Below are 19,008 nucleotides of genomic sequence, written 5' to 3'. Positions count from 1 at the left end.
AGCGTAGGCATCCACATGTGAGTTAGGTGTCTATGCTTCCACTGGAGTCAATGTAGGTTTAATCTATTTTAAGGGCTATTCAGAGCAGCTGGAAATAGACAATTAGAGTTCAGTTTATTCAACCACACTGAAGTGTCTGGTGCTTTTGGTAACATCTCATAACATTTTGACAGGCCTCCAGCTGTCAGTTCAGAAAGGCAAGGTGTCTCATAGGTTCTACAATATGTCCAAGAAACCTGTATGGATCACGCAGGACCCTGTGGCATCTCAAATGACGTTAGACAACCATTTGTGGACAATCAAGTCCTCATTTAACTGGCTTAATAGCTTTCTGGACCCCACTCATTGTAGTATTTGATCCCCATTGACTATATGGGTGTTTAGACACTTGGCTCACATGCTGACATCTGGAACTGCATGCCATCCCAGATTTTTTTTAAAACCATCACAGAACTCTGGTGCCCATGGCAGGCTCAGCTGCCAATCAAGTAGGGTGCATTATTTTTTTGCGTGGTACTACAGTCCAAGTTGTTTACATGGGACTGAACTCCAAAACAGTCACTAAATAGTGGATTTAGCATGCTCATTTTCTCTAAATAACATGTCCTGAGAGCTCAGCTGAATGGGCTTTTTGCCTGGAACGCAGCACAGCACTAACTGCAGCTATATGGTTTCGATCTGGAATTAATTTGCATCCATATAGCCTGGAGTCTAGGCAGAGAAAGCTTGTGTTTGCCAGTAAAAGGTATGTGCATCCTTGGAAGGGCTATATCTGCAGCTCTCCCCTTTGGGATTTTACCAACAGAGGTGAACAGAGTAACCAAACAACCTTCTTCTGGCAAGACATTGTTTACTCTGCATAATAGCAACGAAGCTCTGCAAAATAGAAGGGACTGGAAAATAGTCTGTGTTGTACTTCTCTGTCTCTAGGTTTTCTACCTCCTCTTGAAAAGCTGAAAAGGCCCAGCTTTCCCACTACTCAGGCATCAGCGCCTGCCTGAGGAGTCCCTGAATTACAGTTTCTCAGGTGCTAGAAAAAATTGTTATCCCACCTGAGTTCTTTATTTTAATCTCCTGCATTTTGGACTGGTTCAGTAAGGGCACCCAATCTTCCCCTAAGGGAATGACTCTACGTCCTCGAAGACATCATTTTGCTTTCTGCTTCTGTTCCATCTGTTTTACCTGGTGATGTGGACATCTGGAATGAACACAAGCGATCCCACTGCCACCACGACTGCTCACATACGTAGCCTTCCTTACGTTCTGCAGAGTAGAAGACATAGGCTGTCACTTCCCCCAATGACAGCTTTTTTTGTTAATCCTCAGCACAATGATCCTGACTGAAAATTCTGATCATTAATGTAAATTACTAGTAATAGTACTGTTAAAATTGCTATTGCTGCTAATTGCAGCTGTTACTAACTGAACTTCATCGTACTAAGCTAAACTAACTAAAAAGTTTTTAATTAAAACAAAATCAGCTTTAGATTGCCAGATGTTTTAGATAAAACACATAGGTTTTTATGAAAATTGCTATTTTTTTGGGATATGCCCCTTAGTAAGAAAAGTTTTTTTTCCCTTTTAAAAACATGCAAACTGAAATTTTTCATTCGGTGTACCATGTATTATTGTCAAAAAAGGGAGGCAGGATGGAAGGCCACTGTAGAAAATAAGAGTTACTATTCTCATTCATAGTCACCAAATAAGCTTCCGCGTTATCCTGGTGAACTGTTCCATGGGTGATGATGAAAAATATACCTTAGCACACTGAAACTCACCGGAGCTGTGTGCTGACTCATAATTACTGAGGTAAATGCTGAAATAGCTAAACAAACTCACACTGAACAAAATGACTGTGAGACACAGATTGCATACAAATGTTTATCTTCATTAAGGCTGAGGTGAAAATGGGCAACATGCCAGCTTAATACATGAGTATTAAGGTCAGATCACAATCTTTTCCAATAAAGGCTACAGGTACCTTAATTAATTGTAAAATTACAGTGGGATTCCTGTGATGGTGCATATCACATTTTCATGAACACCACATTCATTCTTGTTGGTTTATCAAAATAATAGCTGCATTAATAAGGACTGGTCATTTGTTTCAAAGTGATCCTGTCAGCTAACACATGGAAAATACTCATTCATTCCTTCCCTCTTCATTGTATTAACATTATTCATGCTTAACCCTGCTGGCATGCATGTGACAGAGTATGGAATTTGAGAATGCTTTGGCATTGAGCAGCACCCAATTATCGGAAATTATTAACATTAACAGAAATATCTTTAATCCTTGCTTTTTCAGCAAAGAATACGTTGCCTCGGTTCTAGCCACATGATCGCTCTTTAAGCCTTCCCGTTCTCTTTGTTGATTAAAACCAAGGCACAAGTGGGTGATTTTTTTTTCTCTCTCTCCCCTCGCCCCAGTATCCTGATAGCTGACTAAATTAACACTGCCCTCTGATCACCAAACGAATGGTCTTTGTGGGACCAAAACATGGGTGATCAAACGGAGCGTCCGCCTGGTTTGACAGGTATGGAGTTGAGTTGCACATGTGCCTCTCCAGTGCCTGACATCAGCAGCAGGAGGGGTGGAGCAGTCCGGGGAGTTAGTGCATTTACAGTTGTTACCAGGGAAACAAGAAAAATTGCAGACGTTCTGTATTATATATAATACGATCTGAACCTGGCTGTATCACAGCAACATTTGGCTAATACAGCAGTGTACTTGTGCACTAGTAGCAAAAAATTCCAATATTTTTATGGCGGTAGCAGGGGCCTGTCTTATGTAAAACATTAGTCATTAGAATTTAAATTAGACTTAGAAGAGAAGATAAATGGAAATACCACGTTCAGCCCTACACTGAATTTCCATCGCAACTTCACTCATCTTCCCAGCTTTGAATGGGCAGCAATGCAGATGTTGCTTTGTTCTCCAACAGCTTCCCTTCCACTAGAGTCCCACCTTCTCCCTAATCTGTGAAGCTTAAATTTCTACTTGGTATTACACAATTCTCAACAATTTCTTACCAATTTAGACCCTCCCCTTCCCTCTGACACAGCTCAGAAGCACAAATAGCTTACAAAGAAAATAATAAATTAGGCTATAAAAAATTGGAATTGAATTTAAGATGTGATAGAATAAAAGCAACTAATGCAACATCAGTCCAGGCTTGTGTGGTGTTATAGCACTACCTGGTATCACTCAAGCAGCAGATAGTAAAGAAGGAGCCAGTCTAAAGAGTGAAGCAATTGGTGCTGAAGGAATGAGGTCCAGGCTGCATGAAGTTTGGAAAGCTTTAACTTGGACTAAGTCTGTGAACTAAGTCAGCCTTGTGAACTGAGTTCCTGTTAATGGTTAGACCGCATTAGACATGTTCCTGGACTGCATCCCTCAGTTTGGTTTCATCTGATGCTGTTTTAGGACTCTGAGGTATTCTACAGTAGGAACCGAAGTACAGCAAGTGAGGAAACTGAAGATCTGTGGTTGAAAGACAGACTCCAGACCTGATTTGAAATGTTAATGCAGACGCACCAAAAGAAACGCACATCCTTAGTAAGCCAGTGAAAAGTCACAAAAAGATATCCTGACAGTTCTCACATTCATCTGTCCTTGCTGTTGTCCCTTCTCCTCAGCAAAAGTGGTGTGGATGATGGTATATTTGAATAGTGTATCTTGTGCTCAAAAAACCTAAAACAATATATTTCTTATCCTAACTGCAGGATGTCTCTTCATTTTTAAGCTTTGTTTTATCTTGGTTATTTCTTTAATGCTTAGGGTTTGGTTATTTGGGGTTTTTTCATCAAAATTGTTTTAGGCTGAAGGACAGAATCGTTTTTCAGCTGTCTGAATCAGAGGTCTTTTTAGATCCATCACACATATCTCTATAATTTAAGCTAAAGCAATAACTGGTGAAAATAGAAAGCTGCTACTCTCTGAGTTATAACTACTTTCTCAGTGCCTTACGCCAAGCCTTTGTTACATGTCAAAGGAACATGAAAAACCATGAATCTCAGCTTTATTTTTGTTGCCTCTTTGCTGTAGAGAGGGGTCAAGTATGTACACTTATTTGATACATTCATCCTGAGTGGGAGACACGGACACGAAAGTAGCCACCAGAAAAGATACCCTTAGCAGTTCCACAGCTGTCTTATCTTGTAATGTAAGTGTGGGGTGATAACAGGATCTGCACTTCAGAGGTGTGGAACAAAGAAGTGTGTACACTTATCCCTGATCAGAAAGAAAGCAGAGTCAAAGAGCTCCCTTCCCATTTCACTGGTTTTGAAGCAATAAAATGACTGCTCCTGATATGACTTGTGATTTATTTTATTTTTTTTTAAGGTGGGTGCTGTGTAGTCAAGTGAAGGCTCAGACACAAGGCTTTGGGGCTGGAGCATGCTCAGTATGGGTTTAGAGATAAGTCTCTAACAAGCCTTACTGCAGGTATACAGCTGCAGTACATAAACTGATATATATCAGTTTTAAAAGTCTATAATCTAATCGAATCCAGCTGGTTTTCAAGGTGACAACAGAAGAAAATGTTTTCTGCAATATTTATGCTAACTTTCATCTTCCAACTAGCGCTCTCCAGAAAAAGAGATGGAAAATGAATTTAACATTGGCAAAACTATCGGTAATTCCCTACCTTTGTTCTTATAAATGGTTTTCACTTGTTCCTCATGTTCTAGGGTAAGTGAACCTTCGTGAGATGAAATCAAGAAAAACTGTAACCAGTTACTTGTGCAGAATTATTCGCAAGAGAAAGCAGACTAGAACGAAAAAGCGATAGGCCTGCTCTGCGCCCAAGCACTAACTGGAGTTTCTATTTCTGTCCAGTGAGTTGAGGGTGGCTTACAAACGTTAAGGCATTAAACTTTAGCACCATCACAGCAGTTGCTCTGATGGGGACACTGCAGTGACAGGCCGGGGAGGGGCACAGTCCCCTGGTGCTGTAACTCGTCCCGAGTGCTGCGATGGGAGCTCACTGCTCCTGACTTCCATCTCCTCCCCGCCAGCCTCCCTTCTGCCTTGGTTGTGGGCTCATCTTGGCTCAGAAAGTGTATTAAACACAAACACCACTCAAATCATCCCCGGTCCCTCTGACTGACAGCGGCACTTTGTCAGCTTCAGCAGCTCCCTGCGCCGGCTTCACAGGGGGGGTGTGATAAAGAGGGTGTATGGAAGCATATTTTAATTACAGGCATTTTTACTTGAGGAGAAGAGTAAACAGGTGAAAAATGTAAAGTGTGACAGATTTACATAATTAATTGGGGTCCCGACGAGGCTGCCACTGGGTTGCTGGCAGTCACTGGGCTTAGTAGCAATTTGAGGGTGAGGACAGGGAAAGGGAGAAGGAAAAGGCACCCAGAACCTCGGATTATGTTTTAATTGAGAGCATATTAAAAACATCTCTATCACGCTTGGTCATCTCACCAAGCTGCATGTTCATTTAAAAATATAAATAAAAAATTAAAACCATTTAATTATTTTCTTTTAGAATTAAAGTAATAAAGAACTCCTCTGAAAGATTTTTTAATCAGCTTCCAAAAAAGCCTCAGAAAAGCTAGCCTTCCCCCCCCATTCCCCTTTTTAAATGGAATTTGTAATCTAACGAGGAAATTATTTATGAAGTATTTGCTCTGCACCTGAAAATACCTCCAGTGAAATTATGTTTGGCAACCTGAAGCACTTTGAAGTCGATGGAGTGGCAATAAAAATTAGGCCTTCATTAAAGAGCAATGCCTTTTCTCCAGCAAACTGGCACCGCCTCAAGAGGTCAAACTCTGGGAAGGCCACAGATCTCTGCCCAAGCCTTGCCTGTGCGCCACACATGGAAGCAATTTTGCCCATATTCTCTGCTGCTCTTTATGAATTTCTCCTTCCCCCCTCCCCACCCTTTTTTCAGGCTTCCTTCTACAGCTTTCATGTTACATTTAGGAAATTAACAGTAACTGTCAAATTACTCTGCAAATAGGAGAATATAAGTTTGGAAGGAGTAGAACTTGCCTTTTGCCCTAAGGCCAACTCAGTGGAAAAGCAACAAAGGGATCCTTGAGAAGTGTTTGGATAGACTGTTTTAGCAAGCCAGGCTCTTATTTTATCAAGTGCACACAATTTTTCCATTGGCAATTTTTCCCCCTTTCCTGTAAATTATTCTTTCCCCTTGTGCACCCCACTTGCTGCATGAACTGGGAAAGGTACTGGGAACGATTATGGCCGCTAAGCACTAGCAGGGTGGGTATTAACCCTTGGAGAGAGATGGAAGAGGTTTGGAAGTGGGGGTCCCTTGTGGGATTATGTACAAAAGGTGCAGTTTGGTTTGAAAAAAAAAGCAATCCACTTCTCACATGTGCATACAAAGGCAAAGTAAAGGAGGGAGTAGTTACTTTAATCAAATACTGAGATCTTTTGGAAAAAAGTGAGAGAAGAAAGCTCAGAGGAATTGTAATCTATGGAGATGTAAGCTAATTACTTAATCACTTGCATTTGTAAATCTTATTATTGGAAAAGAAATTACTGTAGTGATTAAATTACAGATATTTATCTGCTAATAGCCCTGATTAACTGGTGATGCTAATCTGTCATTCTGAAAGCCAATATTAACGGCATCAATCTCACAGAACAATAAACAGTTTATATGAAAGAAAACTTTGTCCGTGCAGAGGCCAGATGTGCAAAGGGAATGTGGGATGTGTGAGATTCTGGAACCAGTTTGCTGGACCAAAACAGACGACGCTCTCAAAATGAGTTGTTTTGGCCCATTAACCCGTTGTCAGGCACAAAGCACTACTTAGTTATGAACAAGTGCTGTCTTATATGGCAAAAGCAATCTAGTTAGCAGAACTTCTAGAGTAAATAAATAAATCCCAGGCTTAATTTATTACCAGAAAGTTATTAGGGCTAAGGCAGGTAGGCCAGAGAGAGTTGTTACTAAGTCTTGCTTGCAGGTCCTGCAAAGAAAAGGTAGCTGATAGAAACCGAAGTGAGGTATAATTTATTTATTTTTAACAGATACCTGACTGATGCTATTGATTTTCACTTTGGCTAAATAAACTTTTTCTTTTTAATCAGTGTTTCTTACCACAAGCGAAAGTGATGAAGAGGAAAAGTGGAAAGACCAGTACCTTAATTTCCTCTCCATGTTGCAGGGCAGGTTTTACAGGGAAATGAAACTCCAGCAAATAAACCCATGTTAGAGCTTCAGAGGAAATTTGCTGTGAAGCGGACAATGGCAAAGTACCCAGAGAAGATCAAGTTTCCTATTTAAGCCGTTCAAGAAGTACTGCAGGAAAAAAAAAAAAAAGAAATGAAACAATTGCTGTAAGTGCTCGCCTTACAGAGCTCCTATCTCAAATATAACTGGAATCTACCAATGTAATCTTTATGATGACCAGATGTTACTATTTCTGGGAATATCCTGAGTTTTCAAGAGCTGCTTCAGTTTCCTGGCTGATTATAGTGAAACCGGTGTTTGCCTCAGTTACAATAAAATCTGCCAGCTGGCTCATCTCATCCTATCAGTGCCTCCCACTGCAATCTCCTTTATCCCAACGATTTAAAGCAACCTTTCTTTCTGCAGAAACCACTACAATAGTCTTTAAAGCAAGACTTGAGACCTTTTCCTTAAATTGTGTTGGGGATTATTGGTGAAAGACAAGAGAGTGTGGAAGGCAAGATAGGACTATGGCATGGTGTTCCTTGTGCTAGATGCAAAGATAAGGATGTACTGTTAGTATCAGACCAGAAGAGGTAGGAAAATGCATTCACTTTGGCACAACACCCAACAAGTCTTTTCTTTTCCCCCCAAGATTTTATGTGGTTGTATTTAGAAAATTTTATTCCTCTTCTTATTATTTTTCCCCCTAAGAATGGCAGAGATTTTGCTAGAACTACCAAGTCAGATGCATCTGAGCATCTCCAATAGGTCTGAGAGGCTGCCACACAGCCAGAAGTCCCAGATGAGTCTACACCACCCGTGCAATGTAGTTCTGCATTAGTGTGAGCTCAGTGAATCCTTTCAGAAATCACCAGACTCATGGCATGTGTTAGGTCCAGTCTTTGAACATCTGCGTATGAAGTTGCCCATAGAGCAGTTCCAGATAGCACCTAACATGCTGCAAATGCTCCCTGCAATGAATCTGTGCCTGTGCAGTAAGTCTGAACTATATTGAACAGTGCTGGCTTTATGGCCTAATTGTAGGCAACCCGGTAATACTGGTAGGCACCAGTGGGAAATTTAGTGTATGCGTAGGTTTTAAAGGTTTTGCTCTCAGTAGCAAAACCAAACAAACAAAAAAGAAGGAAGACCAATATTCAATTGCTCAAATTCAGAGCCAGACTTTTTGAGGAGCAGAACATTGCCAGTTTTCTGATGTGCTCAATAACAGAGAATGCTTCAGTGGATAAATACAGGTTACTGTGCATTTGGTCCCTCTGCACTTTTGAACTAAATGTGATATGCACCTATGTGGTTAGAAACATGGGAGAAGAAAATACATAACTGCTTGCTTCCGTCGCTCCAGGCGTACATGAGGGTGATAGTCTTGAGACCTAGAAACCCTAGATGTTATGTAAATTGGTTTGGTTTAATAAGGGTGCCTATTCAGCACCCTTGGGCAGCTCAAGATGTTCTGGATGTCACCAGGAGCCTGAGACAAGCTCAGAGGTCAAATGGTAAGGGGCGCTCTGAAGACCTGTGTCCTGCAATGACAAGTGAAGACCAAGTCTCAGGGACCCTCCCATTACCTGAAAAACACTTGTTCTGGGGACATCACAACAGGAAATCTCCTAGGGAAGAGGAGACCATGTCTTCACATAATGTAGAAATGCTCTCAATTTCTGCCTGTGCGGGCTGGGAAGTGGAATAGAGTGGGCCCTCGAGCTTCCTGTCAGCTTTCTCTTCCGGAAAGCTAGAGAGTGCAGAAAACCCTGTGACCAAGGAGAGGAGTTATATTCAGTTGCTATTGAGAAGTGTTTGCTTGTTTTTCTTTTTTTTTTTTTTTTTTTTGGAGGTGTGGTAAGACTGGGGAGTTACTTCCAAACAAATGGGGTGCCTTGTATGTAAAGATTCTTACCATGAGGAAAAGAACCCCAAACCCAGGATCGACTGACTGGGTGCAATGGCAAATAATTTACCCTTTGCAGTGGCACCTTGATTATATGAAAACATTCAAACGAAAGGGACCTTTTATTTTTCTCCTCTTACTGGAATGAATATATATAATTCATTGGGAAGGAGCCACCACAAGCAAACTCAAAAGAAAGTAGAGGAACAAAAGCTCAGTGAAGCTCAGAGAGAAGAATGGGAGCTCAGTAAGATATTAGCTTTCAGTTCAGTAAGCTATAGGTGAAGGTCAGAAAAAACCTTTCCAGTGAAGAATTTAAAATAATATTGGAGTATTTTCCCCTTCCTGGTAACCATGCTGATTTGTTGGGATCCAACAGATGATAAAGGGAGCTGGAAGCTTTCAGTCAGTCTCTGGAAGCAGTCACATACCTAAAAAATGAAAAGACATAATTCACATAACATTTCTGAAGTCTGAAGTGCTCTGAAAGAGAAACAACATGTTTTCTTAAAAAATAAGTACACATATTCAATAGTTAGAATAGAAAGCTTTGTTTCTTGTCAAGCTTTTGGTGTCTAATATGTTATCAGGGAACTTATCAGGGAACAAAACTCAACACTGAACCTGAGTTCTGCTATGGAAGTACATGGAGTTCTAGTATCTAATTTTCCGCCCACTTAAAGAAATCATTTTAGGCATTTTGAGCCAAGATCTTTTGAAGTTCCCTTAACTGAATTATTGTTGGTTTGCACTCTGATTTCATTCATGTAAGGGAAGAGAAAGGCAAATTCATCTTTTTTTTCCGAAATATTTTAAACGAAATGTCTATTTTTATAAAGCATTAGTGGTGAATGGTTAAAATAAAAAAAAATAAATAAATTCTTTTATAACTTACTTAAGCCCTTCATTTTCCTTTCCAAGTGTTTTGTCTGCATATTTTCTTTTCTGTGGTTGTACTAATTATGGTGTAGTTATAAGTAGTGTTATCCTTCTGGTAGTAAAAATGGCAATTATGACAAAGCAAAAAAGCTTTGTCCTGCTTTCAGTTTGTCTTGTCTCTTTTGACTAGGAGCTCCGCAAGGCACTTTCTTAGTCTGTGTTTACTGAGTAGGGATACAACATGATCCTGCTGTCAGTGGGAGCTGCGGGAATTCTGTAATTACCTCTAATGTTCCCATTTTCCTGGCAAGGGAGCAGGAAAAATCCGTAGGGCCAGACACACATCTCGAGTCTCTTCTGAACACTAGGAAACTGTGAATGCTTCATCCTTCTACAGTCCTCTTTAAACAAAGTCATACTTTTTAAAAGAAATACATTTTTCAGTTTTAGGGGCAATAATGCTGCATTGCCAGTAGAGACGACAGACAAGTATTGAGGAAAGGGACGAAAGCCTGGTCTTCTAATTGTTATGGTATGTGCAGCAGGAACTCCTATTAGAGTTGAAGTATTTGGGCATAAAAGAGGCACATCAGTTTTTATCTAAGCCCAATGGCAGTTCCCCAGTTTTGATTCCTTTCTGAAAGAAGTATGTCTTTCTACCAATAGGACACAAATTCCAAGGAGCTTTACAAAACGTTATCAATATTTATCGTGATGTCTAAATGCAAACCTGCAGTCAATCTGTTTGGACAACAGCTTTGATAATATCCTTCTTTCTGAATATACAGGTCCAATAACATCCTGTTAAATAAATGATTTTATACAGGCTCTAACAACTCTAACTACCAAGACAGTAACTTGAGCGGCCTTGTGCACACAAATAGTACATTATGAGTGATAAAACTATCTTTAATTCATTTGCGAGAATAAAGTCATTCCAATGCAGAATATCAGAGGACAAAAATGTATTCTGTCCATATAGCCCCCAAGTTTGTGATTATAAAATGAACTTGCAGAAGTTGTAATTTCGATTTTGCAAGCAGGCCCGTAAGATTTCAGTCAGTATACATACAATGTATCAAAACATTTTCAGGATTATAGCCTCATCTGTGGAAAGAAGAATCTTTCTAAATCTTCTGGATCTGGTTGAAGAACAACAGCAGGTGTTAAGGGGAAACGTGAGGTGAGACTGGAGTCACAACCATCACTGTTGCCTGAATGTTTCTGCTCAAGATCTTTCTTATTTATTATTTGCAAGAGCTGAAGAACTGGCTTAGAAACAAGACCATCAGTATCCCCACATCATCACTCTGTCACTCCATTATAAGACTGTAATTGGTGTTGTCTACTGAATTTGAGTACTTTGATTTACTTGGGTGACTTGCCCAGTTACAGAGACAACTCTCAACAACTCAGACGTGGGTGCAGTTCCGCTGTCCCAGCTAGCTGCCCGTTCCCCACCCCAGAGATTAATTTTCCCCAGCCACACTGGGACATTTCTCCCTCATGAGCGTGGCAAGACTGAGCACAGACGAACAAGGAAGGTAGACCTTGCAGAGCACCCTGCTGTCAAAGTTTTGTGATCAGAAGCTCCATAAGGAAACCTACATGAGTTGATATTTGATAGGAAGACAGTTTGGAAAACTTTGGAATTTGAATTTGAGATGGCCTTCTGCCAAGTCAGAAATAAGACCCTCAGCTCCCAGAATGTTATGAATTGTGTTATCCCTAGATGTGACTAGAGAACCAGAGGCTGGTGATCAAGGTCACAGATAGCTGTACAAACAACCTCTTCTGTAAGTGTTGACAGGGTCATTCAGATGGTTCCTGGATACCTTGGAGCTTGGTCTGTGCTGGAGAGCAGTCAGGTGATTTGGGGGATATAAGGTAACCATGGGTTATCCACAAACAGTGACTGGCTGTATCGGTCGACTTCTGTGGGCCAGGACAGATATCTGTCTGCTTGATGGCATCACCTTTCAGTGTTTGTAGAACACACACACTTTTTTGTGATCATTAGCATCCAACATCAAGGAGAAGCAGCATTCCTCATTTTAGCCTCTCTTTTAAGAGTTTATCCATTCCCACCTCTAGGAATGGTAGCACATGATTTGAAGTAACCACAGGGCACCTACCAAGGTGAGTACCCAGGGCAGTCCCATGGCCTTGAGATTCAGAAGGCTTCTTTCGACTTACTGAGGAGGTCAGTCGGGTAGACTTATCTCTGGGCTTTGTCTGTCAAAGGACTCTGGTGTGAGGTAGGGTAGAAGACATATGGTTATTGACCTGAGATGAGGGATGTGGTTTTTCCAAACTTATTTTTGAGCTGTCGAGAGAACCCTTCCCGCTGGCCAATATGTCTCCCTTCCTCATGCCTTTAGCAGCAGGAGATGACGAAGCATGTAATGCACTGTGTTTTGCTTCTGTTGTTGTTCAACAAGCAATTCAATTATTCACATTCAACTGTGTCAAAAGCCTTTTCTATAGATGGAGAAATAATGGACTGTTATGCAGTCACATGTGCCTGAACTTTTCCACGTTGGTCATATCTTTCATTTACGATGTCTTCTTTAATGCAGGTACAACTGTGGTACAGTGAGGAAAAGAATGTAAACATCTTCAGGAAAAATACAGAATATAAACAGTAAATTTCTGCCGCGAGATCTACAAATGATAAAAAGTATTCTATGTTTAACAGAGCATTTCATTAACACTCAGATCTTGTTTACCTCTCAATGACTTGCAAAATTTCAGTGACGTATAGCCTACTGGTCTAAGCAGTCACATAGATCCAGTTTAGGTCAGGGACTTGAAATTCTTACCTTTTTAAAAAATGTGGCAATCACTAGAGCAGAGGGGATTCTGGTATGGGGAACAGAATTTTTTCTTTTTTTATAAAGAATAAAATAATCTTTTAGCTATTAGAGAATGTATAATGTAAGCTGAAAATCAGAATAAAACTTAAACTGAAAAGTGACTGCTGAGAAGCATGAAGGTAAAGTATGTAAATTCAAACACCTTTCATGCCTGATTTGGAGGAGGTTTCAACTCTCTCATGTGGGTACCTTACATGCGCATGATGGGGTATCCGCCTTCCTTTATCTAGTGAAAAAGGGGCTAGACCTGTTCTGAAGTTAATTCCCCAAATGTAAGTGTTCATTTAGAGGATGCTCTTCTCAGGCAGATATATTAGTCAAATTTAATTTGCATACAAAACAAATTACAGCTGTTGTAAGAAATCATTTTTAAGTCAGGTAGACTTCCCCCCCTCCCAAAAGAATGAATAAATAAAAATAGGTACATCCTGTAGCAGAAGTGTAGTTACTACTGCATAAAGATGTCCCAAATCAATAAAGTGTTATTCCCCTCCTTATCAAGAATTATTTTTATTCACCTAAAGTCTTGTTTCACCTATAAACAATTGTGTCCCAGTTAGGAAGTGTGAATTGCACAGTTTTAACAGGATCAGTACATACTTTGTGAGCAATATAAGAACTTATTAACAATCTCCCTTCCTCTCCTGTAGCAGTTTCACTTTCAGAATGACTGAAGTGAATTAAGAGATTCATGAAGGAAAAAAACATACATTTTTTCTATCAGAAAAAAAATGAAAAAATGAAAAAAAAAAAAAAAAAAGGTATACTCCTGTGGGTAAATTGTTAACCACAGAAAATCTGCTTTCCTGTATTTACCAAATACCTCTATTTACCAAAATTTTACCAAATTTCTACAAATTTCAAATGGTTATGTTAAAGCTAATTTTTCTTCACTTTGTCACATTTTCTAATTGCTTTTCAAAAGGAAAATAAAGTAACTTTTACTTCTTTTGATTGTTCAGAAGTGAAAACTAAAACTAACAAAAAATAATACTTTAAAATAATTAACATTATAAGAAAAACTGAATTTTCCCATAATGATTTTTAAACAACCCAGGAAAGTAAAAAATTTTAGTTTGTTGTGAAATAATTTTTCAATGTTATGAAACAGAATATCTAAAAACCCTCCTAACAGACTACAGAAATGCTATTGATTTAAAGTACAAATTAACCTCTTAAATAAAATACATGAAAGGAAATTAAAAAGTTAGTAAAGAAAATAAGTAGTATACATTTTAAAAATTCAGAAATACATACAGTTTTCTTCAGTTTAGCTCATTTTTGCTGTTCTTGATGAAGGGGATAAATAAATTTCAATATATGCTTTCTTACTATGCTGTCAGATTTTTATAACTAAAACCAGAAAAACCAAAAGTAATTTTTCATAAAAGCCACGTGTCAGTTTGTGTAGGTATTTGCACTCCACGTGGGTTATATAGCAAGCGATATGTCTGCCAGCCACAAATAGATGTAAAGTCTTTTAAGTATGTAAATATATACATATATGTACAGTATATTGGGAAAGCAAAGATGCTGCAGTTGCACAGCTAAAGAGGGCACAGTTTTCCCATGATATAATTCATTATTATTGTGAGTTTAGTTAAGCGGGAGGTCTATTTATGTGGTGGTTAAGGTGCCTGTCATAAGGGTGTTTGGCACTTGCTCCTCCTTTGCGCTTTGAAGTTCACTTCCTACAGTAACATTTTCCAGTCATAACACCTCCTTCTTCACAGCTAAAAGTCAAGGCTGCTAGCCATCCTCCTGTGCTTCAAAATATAAAAACCGTAATTCAGCCCTAAGGAAATGAACCAATTACAAGGAACTTGGTTTAACTTCCTGCTGTGGTAGACAAATGGAGATCTGCTGTGAAAGTAAGCCTGCAAGCTTAAGAAATACATGTAGGTATTGAGCAATTAGTCAACTGGAACATGCTAAGCAACAAACCCAATCCCTTTCTGTAAGGACCAGTCGCTGCAACTAGCATCTGAGGATAACGAAACCATTATGGTTGCTCTACTCTAGACAGAGAGGTGTGTGTGAAATTTCCTGTTCTGGTTACAGATTTCAGTGTTTTCATGGTGGTGGAATAAAGGACTAGTCTATAAACTGCAAAGAATGTGGGTCAAAAATATGTTTTCATTTCTGCCAACAGAAAAACAGAGATATCCTGCAGAGCTTCATGCACATAAATGGAATGGACGTATTCACAGTTAAAGGTTTAGCCTAATAAGGAGTAAAGGTCTGTAGTAGAAGTTTAGGACGCCTTGAATCACTGCTCATTGCTTAGTGCCTGAAAAGTTAATACTTGCCCTAGAACCTGGGAAATACGGTAAATTCTACCAGTTAACAACATCAAAAATTAATTGCCTTCATTATTTCATGTTCATGTTTCATAGTGCTGGTTTAGGAATAGTAGTCCAAGAATACAAAGCAGACAAACCTGGTATCACTTCTCCCTACAAACTCTTCTAATTTTTTGGCTGGAATTGCATCACATGTAATCCCAATACTGTTCATATATTTTTTTAACATTTAGGAATTTTTCTTTGAAATTATGGATCACCTTTATCCCAAGAAATATATGAGGTATACTGTGTGTATTCAAGACAGCTGAAAAATATGAACCATCACTATGTCATACTATCTTACAAATCAGTTTAAAAAAATGTTTTGAAAATTATTACAGTCAGCTTTTGATAGGCACTAATACAAATATTCAAATATATACAGCAAATATTTACAAAACAGCTAATGATATTAGCTAAAATACTTTGCTAATGCTGCTTTGTTGTGAAAAACATTGGTTTAGGTATGACCAACTAGCGGCCTATAAACATTTTTGAAAACACTTTTAAGTTAATAAACTGTTTTACTTATTTCACTGGTACCTTTTGAGATGTCACTAATACAGTGTACTAAACAATGCAGCAAATAATGTAAGCAGAGTGTAACAAAATGCAATATCATGCTCTGGAAAAGAATTAACATGTTTTTATGATACCCATTTCTTGGGACTGATTTTCATTCTAAAACACAGAAAAATTAAACACTGAAATGTCTGAATAAGGTGAGCCGGAAATTCCAAGCTTTGAGACATTCTAAAAATACTGCAGAAAACTGGTAGACATTCAGCCAAGTATCTACAACAGAGGATTCCTGGGGTTTTGTTTACTGGATCCACAAGCATTCTTTCTTCCATTGCTATTTATGTAAATCCCTTTAAGCTGAAACTATACTATATAGGGCAATTGTACAATCCTTCGTCAGGTCTCACAAGTTAAATAGGTCAGGGTCAGGCTGGGTTACCGTTGCCCAGGAGGCGTCCAAAGAGAGCTCAGGATACAGCAGGAGGTGGTCATGGTCACAAGTCAGCGGGGCAGCCTCGGACTTTCCCTGGCCCAGGTGTGAAGCAGCGTCTCGTGTGCTTGGACCAGCCTACAAATAGACCCGCAGTCTCCGCTTGGAGCGAAAGCAAATGTCCTGCCCCTGTGATGGTTGTATTCAGTTGCATACCTAGCAAGCTTAAAAATATTAGCACTACCATTCTGCCCAAAACCTCATTTGGGACTGTAGTTACCCCGGCCAAATTAATTATCTGCTTTGACTAATTTAGACAATTAGTTCAGTCTGCTTATTTATTTGTTTGCTTATCTTTTCTAGATAAAACATGAACAAATACCTTTTTTTTTAGAATTATTCTAGTGAAAAGCTTTTGCGAACAATTTCTCTTTTTGCAATTGCACTATGAGCCAGATTACGATGAGCTGTCCAATTTTCGAAAGAGCTCAGTGTTTATTAACCTACAGTGAGCCCATGCAGTGGAGACTTTCAGTTTCAAATACGCATGACAGAAAAACTTAATAGAAAGGTATTTTTAGTTAAAAAAAACAACCATGCCCAAACTGAATTTTTTTCAGTCTGCAAAGCTGTAAACTTAGGGGACTGTGCTGTTTATCCATCTCACTTGTCAGTCTCCCTAAATAATTTCTCAGTGTACTGGGCAGTTTTTATTAAACTGAAAAAAACCCCAAACCAGTAGATGTCTGTAAGTTAATTACATTCTATAATTTTCAGGCACACCAGTGTCTTGTCAGAGGAGATGGATCCAGAGCAGTACCTCCACTGCCAGTTATGACTTAATAGGCACATAAGGACTGCTCAGCTGAATATCACAGCTTTATCTTCAGACTAGCCATATTGGGGTCGCCTCATAACCAGGGAGCACACAGAAAGGAATGGAGATTATTGTAATCATCAGATGCCTGATGTCTCAAAGAACACAAAACCACAGGAAAAGAGGCTGCATTAATTCCAGTGGTCATGGAGTAACTTTACTTTTTATATGGAGGGATAACACACCAAAAGCTGGATTTGTTTCAGAAAATGTTGATATGCCATATGAGTAAATAAAAATTAAATTTATACATTGATTTTTTGTTCTCATTTTTATATTGTCTGTATTATTCTTATGTTATTTCATAACCTGCCGTGCCTGCCCAGATCAAAACAAGTGTCAAAATGCCAAACATTTTTGTCTGAGTGAGAATGCTGAGTATCTTATGCTATTTCATTTTATTCTTCCATGTGCATTCATAGGGAAATAAGATCATTTTGAAATATATGTGTTTCTGATTTGTACTTTTCTTGCCAGATTCACATCCTCTGACCTTGTCTATTGTAGCAATTTCCTTGTCCATCTAGCTGTGCACTCTTACTGCAAGCCTCCAAAGACCTTTACCTCTGCATCCCACCAACTTTGTGACCACAGGAAGCTACCTCCAGCACTGCGCCTGGACAAAGCCTCAAGCCAGGACCTGTGATTTACCCAGTCCCTCACCAGTCTAGTTCCCTTCCTGCAGCCAGCAGTTTGCCTTGCATTTCCACCCTCCCAAGCCTCCCAGGATACCAGATGGAGCTGCTCCTCCAGCATGAAAACTGCCATGGAAGTCCTCCTTTGCTAAACAGTATTTTAATGACCATGAAATGACAATGAAAGTAGCAACTGGAGCAATGTTGGAATAATACCCATACAGAGTGGAGGGACAGCACCCCAAATTTAGCCTGTTGTCTCAGAAGCTGTAGAGCTCCCCATAGTGGGATGCCATTCCCCACACTTGCTGCTTTCATCTTGACGTTCTCCTCATAGTTAATGGTTTGGTAATGTAGCAGCAAAGTTAGATGCCGGTAAAAAGGATGTAATCAGCCATGTCTTGGCTTCACAAAATGTCTTATGGTACTGTGGTATATCACCCTGAGAAAGCAATTTTTGTCACATGAAGGAGGAAGGGCCTACTGAGGAAATATGTACAATATGGCTGATGAGCTTGTGATAATAGGGCAGTAACTATTGCTAGAGGTAAACATGAATAAATCTAGCCGATTTCAGTCTGTAAAAACTTTCCCCACTCAGATGACTCTATCAGCACAGCTCCTCCTGGGTTCTGAAATATTTTTAAAGTAGATTGTTATCATTTTTTTAATTTTCAGGTTTTTTCCATCCAAACTTTGCATGTCCCTCAGCTCCCATTAAACACAATCCATCTGACCAGTAACACTACACATGTGGTGAAAAAAAAAAAAGTCAAGAAAAAAGGGGGTCAGGGAAAGGTTGGTTGAATAGGCAATTAGTGGGAAATTTCATAAACTATAAGGGAAATGTGTTACAGAGCAGCCTTTTTTTTTTTTTTTTTTCCTACATAAGTCTCCACTTCATCTCCAGGAATATTCTTTTCATGCATATTTAGTTTAAGAAAAAATCCACCATACATCTTTCAGGATATTTTTCATTCTTCATTTATGATACTATAAATGTTTAGGTAATAATGCTGGTATTGGAAACAAGTCAAATGAGTGCAATCCAAATTAGTGGGCAAGCTAGAGGAGAATCTTTCATTTACAGTCCGCTTGATCAGACCACATTAAAATCAGCAAGACTTAAGCCTACTCTGTTTACAGCCCACAGGTTGTTATCTAGTTTGAAACCTTTCTGTTCAGAATTGTTAAGCCAGTGCTGTACTGCATGCAGCTCACCATTAATTGGAAGCTTGGATTCTAATGGGTGTTTTCTGGGGCGGCAGCTGGAAATCCTGAAACCCACACCATGCCCTAAAATGTATTCATTTAATTTAAAACCTTTACATAAAATTACCGGTTATTTGAAAGTTAAACACTTAGTCACAGCGTT

Source organism: Numenius arquata, chromosome 1 (genome assembly GCF_964106895.1).
Source record: "Numenius arquata chromosome 1, bNumArq3.hap1.1, whole genome shotgun sequence".
In the NCBI taxonomy this organism is placed as follows: domain Eukaryota; kingdom Metazoa; phylum Chordata; class Aves; order Charadriiformes; family Scolopacidae; genus Numenius; species Numenius arquata.
The sequence above is the reverse complement of the archived record's forward strand: the minus strand, read 5'-3'. Positions refer to the sequence as shown.